Consider the following 11,777-nt stretch of genomic DNA (forward strand, 5'->3'; position numbering starts at 1 on the left):
AAAGGCAAAAAACAATTCCTGCTCTCAAAGGACTTGAATTCCAATGAGGGAGAAACATTCATTCATCTATTTAATAATTATTTATTAAGGCCAGTCATTGTGCTAAGAGGATGCAGAAACAGATCCTGCTCTTAAACAACTTCCATTCTAATGAGGGAGAACATGCCATTAATTTCTCTCTCTCTCTCTCTCTCTCTCTCTCTCTCTCTCTCTCTCTCTCTCTCTCTCTCTCATATGTGTGTGTGAATAAAATTGGAGGCAATGTCCAAAGTAAGGCAGTAGCATTAAGGGGAACTGGAAAATCATTCTTACAAAAGGTGAAACTTTAGCTGGGACTTGAAGGAAGCCAGGGCTGTCAGGAGGCAGAAACAAAGTGGAAGAGTTTTCCAGATAGAGATGACAGCCAGTGAAAATGTAGAGTTGGGAGTATCATTTGTGAGGAATGGCAAGGAGACTAGTGTCACTGGATTGTAGAGTACATGAAGGGAAATGATGTCTAAGAAAATCTTTTATAGTATTAGCTAACCTTGATGGTTCCATGCTCCTATAATTCTATGTTTCTTAGAATTCAAAGATAGCTTGCAGATGGGTAGAATTAAATAGAGTTCTACCCTCTCTGACTGAAGATATAGCAGAATGTAATTTTGATGTAAATGCAAGTTGATGTAATAAGGGTATCATGGCTTCTTAAAGGCTATCATAGACTTTAGAGGACCTTATTAGCTTAGTCAGGTGTCTATTATTAATTCATTTATCCAAGAAATATGTATTAAGTGCCTACTATATGCTTGCAAGGAATTCTATTTGGTGTGGGGGAAGAGGGAGGAAGACATGTACAAAGATAAGTCAATACCAAAAAATACACAGAAAGACTTCCATTTGAATCTAGCTTTAGATACTTACTAGTTGCATAACTCTGGGCAAATCACTTTACTCAGTTTGCCTCAGTTTCTTCATCTATAAAATGAGATAGAGGAGGAAGTAGCATTTTCACCATAAAATCCTAAACTGGGTCACAAAGTCAGACACAACTAAAAAAATACAAAATAAATCAAGAGAAAGGGGAAATATTAACTGGGAATTAGGGTAGATATCACATGGAAGTGGGAAGACTTGCAAATTCTAGGGATTCTAAGAAATGGAAGACTAGGAGGGAAAGAATTCCAAGGGACAAGGGACAGTCTCATACAATATATTTTTGAATGTAATTTTTAGATACTATTGCAGTTAGCAAAAGACAAATTAAATTAAATGCAGAAAAAATCAGGGGAATATGTATTGTAGATTACACACAATAAATTTGGTTGGATGCATGCATGATTCTTTAAGTTAAAATACTAAATGAAAATTCAGAAGGAAAAGACAACAATCAAAGACCACAGACAGTTATGTTGCAGAAGCTCATTTCTAATTCTATTTTCTGTAATTCTGGATATATTTTCCTATAGAAACAATGCTATAAATTATTGTTAAATTCCCAGACTAGCCCACAAAAATTCATATAACCCATAGATTAGTTGAGTACATTTGCAATGCAAAATAAAAGAAAACAATGCACTGAAATACTGGTAATTACATAAAATAAAATCCAATAATGGTTTATTTATCTTGAATCTAGGACACTGGAGAGAATTATATGAATGTTCTCTTCCCTGAGCATCTTTCTACTGCCATAACAAGAAAGAGACTAGGATTTTCAAGGTATTACAGGTAATCATAGACTAGAATCTTTATTTTGGTCCACTCTTTTCCCTTCTCCTTGGATCTATTGTCCTCATCCCCATGAGAAAAATTAGTTGAGAAACACTTCCTTTTTGGTGGAGGTCTCTCACTTCAGCTCTTTTTCTCAGTTAACTGCTCTCTACCAAAATTACGATGAGAGGATATCAGGAAAGCTAATTCAGGTACCTCTTTACAAGGTTAACCTACCAGAAAAGAAAAGAGAACACAATTCTTTTCCTCTGATTGAGTGCTTCCTCCCTGAGAGAAGTAAGAAGAAATCAGAAGAGATGATGCAAGTCTCTCATTTCACTAAACTCCAAGGAACTAATCAATCAATCAACTAGTTAATTCATTCAATAATAATTTTTAAAAGTACAGGGCAAGAAAGCACAGTACTAGAGAAGATATAATAATATAATATAATGTATATAATGTATATAATAAAATGTAATATATATATATAGTATATGTAATGAAAACTTCAGTAGTTTTATTTCAGTGGTTTAATGACCTCTCTGTGATTATTTCCTTGAATGTGCTGATCTCTCCACAATCTATCCATACCTTTACATCCTGGGACTCTAATACACATCCTCAAGCATACAGCAAATGTGACAGTGACCTTTGCATTATCTTTCAGCATTTTGTGGACACCAATTAAAAAGCAAGGTTCTCCATCAGTTATCTTGTTGATGCTAATAGAACCCCAATTCTCCTTTTCTCATCAGACTTAACTTGGAAGGCATTTTTAACATGATTCTTATATAGTTCTTCATTAATAATATATTGCAGCCCACTCATGACTACCATGACCTTTTGACATTGCTCTTTGTGTGACTCACAATCTAATGTGGCAGATAAAATGCAAAGAAACATGAACAAAGCAGCTTTATATAGGATACAGAGGAAATAATCAACAGAAGGAAGGCATTAGATTAAGAGAAATTAGGAAAGACTTCCCATGGAAATTAGATTTTGACTGGGATTTGAAGGAAGACAAGAAAACCAGAAGACAAAGATGGGGAGAGAGAGCATTCCAAGCATATGGGATAGTCAGAGAAAAAGCCTGGAGCTGAGAGGCTGAGTATCATGTTCATAGAACAAGGACACCAGTGGCACTGAAATGAAGGGTAAGTGGAGGACAGACAATAAGGTATAAGAATACTGGAAAGGTAAAGGAGACTAGGTTTGAAGGTCTTTGAATGTCAAACATGATTTTATTTTTGGTCCTGGAGCCAATAGAGTTTACTGAGTCGAGAGTGACAAGATCAAGACTCACACTTTTGAAAAATCACTTTGGTAATTGAGTGGACAGGGGACTGGAGTGGGAAAAGACTTGTGACAGGCAGACCAAGCACAAGGCTATTTCCATATGTCAGGCATAAGAAGATGAGGACCTACACAAAGTGGTGGTGGAATCAGAAGAGAGAAAGGGTTGTACTGAGAGATGTTACAAAAGTAAACTGGACAGACTTTGGCGACAATTAGATATAATAGGGAAGGGGCAACGATAGTAAGGATTTGAGGATGACAGGTAAAGCTTAATGGACTAAGATGATGATGCTTTTTACAGTAAAAGAGAAATTTGGAAGGGGGAAAACATTCAAGATAATAGTGATAACTTTGTTCATTGCCTCTTTGACCCTCCCCACTTCCAAGTCCTCACTCTGTCTATCCCCTACCTTTATATCCAATTGTTGTCAAGACCTGCTGATTTTGATTTGTCTAAAGTCACACAAGGCTTTAATAAGTATCAGAGGTAGAATCTGAACCATGTTTTTGTTCTTTTTTCTTCAATTTTCTCAGTGAATTTATTAAAGATTTTATTTGAGTTTTACAATTTTTCCACCAATCTTACTCCCCCCCCCCCCCAGAAAGCAATTTGACGATCTTTACTTTGTTTCCATGTTGTACATTGATCCAAACTGAGTGTGATGAGAGAGAAATCATATCCTTAAGGAAGAAACAAAAAGTATAAGAGATAACAAGATCAGACAATAAGATATCTGGGGTTTTTTCCCCCTAAATTAAAGGGAATAGTCCTTGAACTTTGTTCAAACTCCACAGTTCTTTATCTGGATACAGATGGTATCTCCATTGCAGACAGCCCCAAATTGTGCCTGATTGTTGCACTGATGGAATGAGCAAGTCCATCAAGGTTGATCATCACCCCCATGTTGCTGTTAGGGTGTACAGTGTTTTTCTGGTTCTGCTCATCTAACTCAGCATCAGTTCATGCAAATCCCTCTAGGCTTCCCTGAATTCCCGTCCCTCCTGGTTTCTAATAGAACAATAGTGTTCCGTGACATACATATACCACAGTTTGCTAAGCCATTCCCTAGTTGAAGGACATTTACTTGATTTTCAATTCTTTGCCACCACAAAACAGGGCTGCTATGAATATTTTTGTACAAGTGATATTTTTACCCTTTTTCATCATCTCTTCAGGGTATAGACCCAGTAGTGGTATTGCTTGATCAAAGGATATGCTCATTTTTTTTGTTGCCCTTTGGGTGTATGAACCAGGTTTTTTGACTCCAAAGCCTACTATATCATATTGACTCCTTCCAGTGCCAGGATACGCTTGGGAGATACTTTTTTGGAGGAGAGCCTTTGTGGAATTTTCTTTGCTTAAATGAAATACTTTTAATAATCAACAAACAAAATCACAGTGGGATCTTGTATTCTCTACACCTTCTAATCAATTATGTGACAATAAAGATATGGTCTATTATAGAATATCAATTGCAAATGTCTGCCTGATCCTTTCCAATCCCTTTTTCTTTAGCTTTTTTTTTTGCAAGGCAAATAGAGTTAAGAGGCTTGCCCAAGGGCCAGTGCGCTATCCACTGCGCCACCTAGCCACCCCTCCAATCCCTTTTCAAAGATGCTTTTGTATGTAGATTATTTTCGTATGAAGTTTGCATAGATGATAAAGAAGGAATGTAGTTTGTCAATTAATGATATTCTCTGTCATCTCTTTGAGGGGTAATAATAAAATTCATTCAATATTTTCCTACAGTTTTGGTGTCTCTTCTTTTAAATATATTGGTATTCGCTTGCTTAAAATTCTTAAAATTGCATTGTCTCCTTATTCTTATTAGTTTTACTTCTACAATCTTAATCTATGCTTGAAACAAATATCCTTTTTTTTAGGTTTTTGCAAAGCAAATAGGGTTAAGTGGCTTGTCCAAGGCCACAGAGCTAAATAATTATTAAGTGTCTGAGGTCAGATTTGAGCTCAGGTCCTCCTGACTCCAGGGCCGATTCTCTATCCACTGCACCACCTAGCCACCCAGAAACAAATATCTTTTTTAAAAAATGAAGATGGGGGGGGTGGCTAGGTTGCTAGTTGGTACAATGGATAGAGTACCGGCCCTGGAGTTAGGAGGAACTGAATTCAAATTTGACCTCAGACACTTAATAATTGCCTAGCTGTGTGACCTTGGGAAAGTCACTTAACACCACTGCCTTGCAAAAAAAAATGAAGATGGCATGTTTTCTGGGTAGTCATAAAGACATCAAAGCAGTATTAATCACATGCAAAGAGGGTACTAATCACAATCTTTTTCAGTTTCTCTTTTAAAGTATAAGTCCTCATTTTTTGCTTTTTTTTTAAAGCCATCCTTACCTTTCCCCACCATTTCTAAAGTCTATGATCCCTGCTGGTTCCTTCAGAATACTTTTCTCTGTCTACTCCTTTTTTCACCCTCTTTCGGACTAGAGAATAGGAATCCTGGTTCTTTACTTGGAATTTTGGTGGTTAAAATACATATTTCAGCAATTTCTTCCCTTGGCAGGAATAGAAATGAAAGGATAGTATTCCTATGGTTATGGTTCAGGCCTTAATTCCATAAACAATGACTCAGGTCCCTTCTCAAACAAGAAGTGCTCTCATAACAGTAAGGCCTGAATAAACTGGTACTGACAACAATTAGACCACAATTGTTTCTACCTTGATCCAATAGTGACTGGAGTACTAAATGACATCAGTGTGTACACTGCTCTAGCCCTTCTTCAAGTGACAATGTGATGCAGTGAAAAAGGGTTACTGGCTTTGGAGTCATTGGACCTGGTTTCAAATTCCTATCTCCGATGCTTTTTTCAATTAATAAAGCATTTATTAAGCTTTAATTAATAATAAATTAAATTCTTTAAATCACTGATAATGTTTAGGGGGCTAGACACTTGGAGTTAGGTGACTTGCCCAGGGTCATAAAACTAGTAAGTTTCAAGTGTCTGAGTTGAATTTGAATTCATATCCTCCTGACTCCAGAGCCAGTGCTCTATCCACTATACCACTTGATGTTTATTTTAGCCTTGTGTGACCTTAGGCAAATCACAATCTCTATAGATTTGATGTTCCTTAGCTGTAAAATTAACTGGTTAGTCATTTTAGCTCTAAAACCATGATCTCATGATCCTGAGAATGTCATTCATTGGGAGCCCCCTGCCTCCCTGCCATGCAGCTCCCTTGGAAAAGACATGCAATAGCAGCCCCTCACCTTTGGCTCAGTAAGGACTGAGGAGGAGGAAGAAAGGGAAAGTGCTCAGCTCTTTTCCTCAATTACCCCAGGAACTTTCCCAATAGAGAAGGGGGAAGAGCAAAAGAGGAAGAGGAAGGAGATAGAAATGAGTTAAGGGGGAGGAATACAAGAATGACAGGTGAAGGAAGAGGCATCATGGTATGGTGTTAATATGATAGTGAAATCTCTGAGAGATAAGTGACAAGGGGTGCCAACAGGAATTCTATTAACTCTCAGTAAAATAGAAGAGGGAGAATTGTAGGATGTGTTGAGGAAAGACTGGTATTTCTGGTGTGATTCATCTTTTTGCAAGGCAGTGGGGTTAAGTGACTTCCTTGAGGTTACACAGCTAGGTAAAGTGTCTGAGGTTGGACTTGAACTCAGGTCCTCCTGATTCCAGTATTGGTGCTCTATGTACTGTGCCGCCTAGCTCTCCAATTCACCTATCACCTGTGACTCTAAGAAGCTGTGGTAAACACAGAGAATAACCGAAGGGTCTCATATCTGTCAGTGTGTTAGAGGGGTACCTACCCCAAGCATGATAGAATACACAGTTGACAAAAATTTGTTCTAATGGCCATGAAGGCAGCTGAAGCAGGTATTGTGGCATGCTTCATGCTTCAAGGTCATTCTCTGCATTGAGTTATTATCAGTTGTCCTGACTTTGTCTTGCCACTGGACTGTGATAACTCTGGAAGTACTTAATGCAACTACCTCATTTAAATTCAGTTTATGCATGAATCAAAAGACATCACCCTTAGCATTTTACCATTTCCTCAAATTCCCTTGACAAAAGACAAGTGACAACGCAGCAAATGCTGATACACTGGGAACTGTAGTCATAACTCTGTACACAGGAGGCCCAGGCCATAAGGCTGTTTTCTCACTGGAAGCAGCAATGGTATTTGGCAGCCCCCTGGATGTCTGAGCAGCCTTAAGGATCCTTCTGTTCACCTTATGGTCTGAGGAAGGGGCTAGAAAAGCTGGCCTAAAAATTGTTTCCTTACCCCAAAGTAACCTGATTATTGCAGCAGGTAGGAATCCCACCTGTGGTCAAAACACACACACACACACACACACACACACACACACACACACACACACACACACACAAAATGTACAAAAAGTTCTTTAAAGATGATTCCACTCACCATTTGTACATAGAATATGCACACACTCATAGACAACACAAATTTCAATAGATCTGAAAGATAGCCAGCTCTTGTGAGAGAACTCAGCAGGTATCACATCCAAATAGCAGCCTTAGTGAAACAACGTTGACAAATGAACACCAGCTTACTGAAATGAGACATTTGATATGGTTTGTTGCTCTGATTCTTCAAAAAGAGATTTTTACACATATTTGTAGATCTGAAAAAGGTCCCTGATACTGTGAGTTGCAAGAGTTTATGGAAAATTAGGTCAAAATTTGGTTGTCCAGAGAAGTTCATTAGTATTATACATCAATTTCATATTATCATGCTTGACCAGGCTCTGGATAAAGATGATGATGCTCTTGTGTTTTCCCAGTTGCCAGTGGAGTGAAACAAGACTGTGTGCTTCCTCCCATGCTTTTTAGCATGATATTTTCAGTCATGTTGCAAACATGACTGTTGCAAACACCTTCTGTGAGGATGAACAAGGCATCAGGCATTGACTATCACACCGATGGTAAATTCTTCAGTTTGAGAAAGGTTACAAGCCAATACCAAGGTGGAGGGAGTGTTGGTGCATGATCTTCTGTTTGCAGATGATTGTACACTCAATGCAGCCTCTGAAGCTGAGATGTAGCCAAGCATGGATTGATTCTCTAGTCTAACAATTTTGGTGCTCCAGCAACCAGTATCACACCATCCATATTGGTTGCAACAATTGGAGAAGTTCTGAATACTTTGGATAAGTTCATTTACCTTAGCAGTATATCTTCTATTAATAATAAGATTGACATACACAGAACCAGAGCTAGCTCAGTGTTTGGGAGACTCTAAAAGAAAGTATAGGAGAGAAGAGGTATTAAAGTAATTTGTGCTAATTCCATTGTTGTGTGCCTATGAAACCTGAATAGTATACCAATGTCATGCCAGAAAATTTAATCTATTTAAATAGTCTTAGATTCTGAAAATCACCTGAACATTGGAGGTCCTTTCTCAAACTAAATTCCCAAACAGTCAAACTCTACTACAAGAGAGGGCAACTTTGATGGGATGACCATGTTGTTTGGATACCAAATTTACACTTCTCAGAAAGACTATTTTCTGGAGAACTCACATAGCACAAGCACTCACAGGTTGGTCAGAAAAAGCAATTCAAGGACACTCTCAAGGTTTGTTAAGAATGTTGAAATTAATTGTGCAACATGGGAGATATTGGCTCAGGATGCCTAGCCAAGGATGCCCTCATCAGAGGACTCTATGAGTAAATCAAAATTGAAGTATCTCAAAGGAAATGTAAGATGTACATGTTTAGGGAATCCACCCCCAGGTGGTCACATGGACTACTTGTGCCCAATCTGTGGTAGAGCATTCAAAATTCACACTGGTCTGATCAGCTTCAGTCAGATACACTGTAAGACTCTAATATAGTAATGTCATTTTGGTCCTCTTTGAGAATGAACCAGAAGAGAGCTTAGCAAGTTAGTGCTTCCTTCTTAAAAGACAACTATATTAAACAGGGCACATATTATTACTGTCTGACTTTGTACTTTATAGGTAGTTTGGCACTGTGGAGAGAGTACTGACTCTACAGTCATGAGACCTGAATTCAAATCCTTGTCTTACCAACTAATAAGCCATGTGACCTTGAGCAAGTCACTTAGCTGTGCCTCAGTTTCCTCAGCTGCAAATTAGTTTGACTAGATGGCCTCTAAGTTCCCTTTCATCTCTAACTCTATGATCTTACTTGTATGATCATATTATCCTTCTTACTTAAAAAAAAATAAGCTTACTCATCTCTAAGGTACTACCTTATCTATCAGATTGGCCAATATGACTAGAAAGGATGATGATCAGTGTTGGAGGGAATGTGGGAAATTTGGGACACTAATGCATTGTTAGTGGAGTTGTGAACTGATTCACACTTTCTGGAGAACAATTTGGAATTGTGCCCAATGGACAATAAAAATGTGCATACCCTTTGATCCAGCAATACCACTATTAGGTCTGTATCCTGAAGAGATCATGAAAAAGGATAAAAATCCCACATGTACAAAAATATACATAGCTACTCTTTTTGTAGTGGCAAAAAAAATTGGAAATTGAGGGAATGCCCAGCAATTGGGGAATGGCTGAACAAATTGTGATATATGTGTGTGTGATGGAACACTATTGTTCTATAATAAATCATGAAGGATTGGACTTTCAGAAAAGTCTGGAAAGACTTGTATGAACTGATGCAGAATGAAATAAGCCATAAAATAATCAAAGATAATTTTAAGGGATTTGCAATGGAAAATATCATCTGTATCCAGAGAAGGAACTTAGGAGTTTAAATGAAGACCAAAGTTTATTATCTTCAATTTTTAAAAGTTTTCTTATGTATTATGTAATTTTTTCCTTTCTTCCTTTTGGATCTGGTTCTTCTCTCACAACACACAATTTTGATCTATGTTTAGCATGGTTACAAATGTAGAACCTATATTGGATAGCTTTCTATTGTAGGGAGGGTAGGAAGAGAAGGGAGGAAGGGAGAAAACTGTAAAACTCAAAACCCTGCAAAAAAAGATTGGTTAAAAACCACTTTTTATTGTATGTAAACAAACAAAATAAAATCTATATAAAGAGTAAAATAAAATAAGCTTATTGATAGCAAGAGCAATATTTGATTCACCTTTGTGTTCTCTTCCTCTCCCTTTCTCCCTTCTCCTCTCTCATGGTTCTTAATACAAAGGGTGCTCAATAAATATTTGGTGCATGAATGAATGAAAGGAAAATAATTTGGAATATAGTCTGTTAGAGTCATTGTTAAGGACCTCTGCTTTAGATTTTCTAGTAACTACCAACTTAACTCTATTTCCTGTTAGAAAAATTTAACTACTGAATAACATTGGCATGTAGTCCTGTCAACAACTTTAAGAAACACTGTAACCATCCTATAATAAGTGTAACTTTAATAACAAGTTTATATAATGTATAGTTTTTATTCCATGGTATTTTGCTTAAAATAAACTTCTCAAGCCAGATTTGTGAAGACAGTAGAATCATTTCAAAAGGTTCAGTCAGCCATGAACATTTCTACTGGCCCATAATTCTCCCCAGCCTCCCAGTCCTTCTTATTTTCCTCTTTAGCCAGGCAGCACTGAGACACTTCTTATCTATGAAAAGGAACAAAGCACTTCTATAAAAAGGAATCTATCAGGAAAACATTGTGGAACAAATAAAACACTAAAATATGTAGTGTTCTATTTTCTTGAGTTCTTTAAATTCATCATTTAGGAGAGAGATTTTTCTTTCACAATTCATAAAAATAACCTACAAATACAACTACAGTTAGAAAATAAGAACAACACTTTTAAAAAAATCATCTTTCCATGTAATGGAAGTCAGATTAAAGCTCTGAGTACAATAAGACCTGTGTTGATATGGAAAAACTAAAACTGAATGCTGGGCAAATGGATTGGCTATGGTCAAAAATACAGAAGTGTTTTCAATATATCTTGTGCCAAAATCAGTTTTGAGGGAGCAAAATGTTCTGTAAATTTTAACAGTAATTGTAAATTTAGGCACTGAAATTAACTAAAAATATATATTATGAAGAGCCTACCACATTTTTCCGGTTTAATACCCTATTTAAAAAAAGCAATAGAACATTCTAGCATTATTTCTCAATACCAATAAACTGACACAAAGTATTCTGCAATGCTAAAACTACAGTGAACAGGAAATGAAATTTTAAAATCATTTTTATCCTCATTAGCTGGATGATACAACAGATCTATTGCTCACTTAATCAATAATCCTAATAGCTAATGGTAAATAGTAATAATAAATAATATAAAAAGTAATAATAGTAAATAATATGAAATTATATTTATGGTTTGCAAAGTGATACAGATAGATATGTAATGTTGTTTGATCTTTATGCCAGCACCAGGTTATTATTACTTCCATTTTAAAGATGAGAAACTGAGGTAGTCAGAGCTTAAGTGGCTTCTTCAAAGTCTTATAGTAAACAAGTATCTGAGGTAGGATTTGAACTCAGATCTTCTTGACTCTAATACTCTATAAACTTGACCATTTTGTAACATGCCAACCAGGTGTTGTCGTAAAGATCAAATGAGATTACATATCTATCCATCTATCTATCATATCTGTCTTTTTTTAGGTTTTATAGACTTTATTCTTAAAAAGAAATTATTATTATTAGAGAAATACAAATTAAAGCATCTCTCAGGTACCATCTCACACCTCTCAGACTGGCCAATATGATAAGAAAGGACAATGATCAATGTTGGAAGGGATATGGGAAATCTGGGACACTAATACACTGGGAGCTGTGAATTCGTCCAACTTTTCTGGAGAGCAATTTGGAATT

This window comes from Macrotis lagotis, chromosome 2 (assembly GCF_037893015.1).
Source record: "Macrotis lagotis isolate mMagLag1 chromosome 2, bilby.v1.9.chrom.fasta, whole genome shotgun sequence".
In the NCBI taxonomy this organism is placed as follows: Eukaryota; Metazoa; Chordata; class Mammalia; order Peramelemorphia; family Peramelidae; genus Macrotis; species Macrotis lagotis.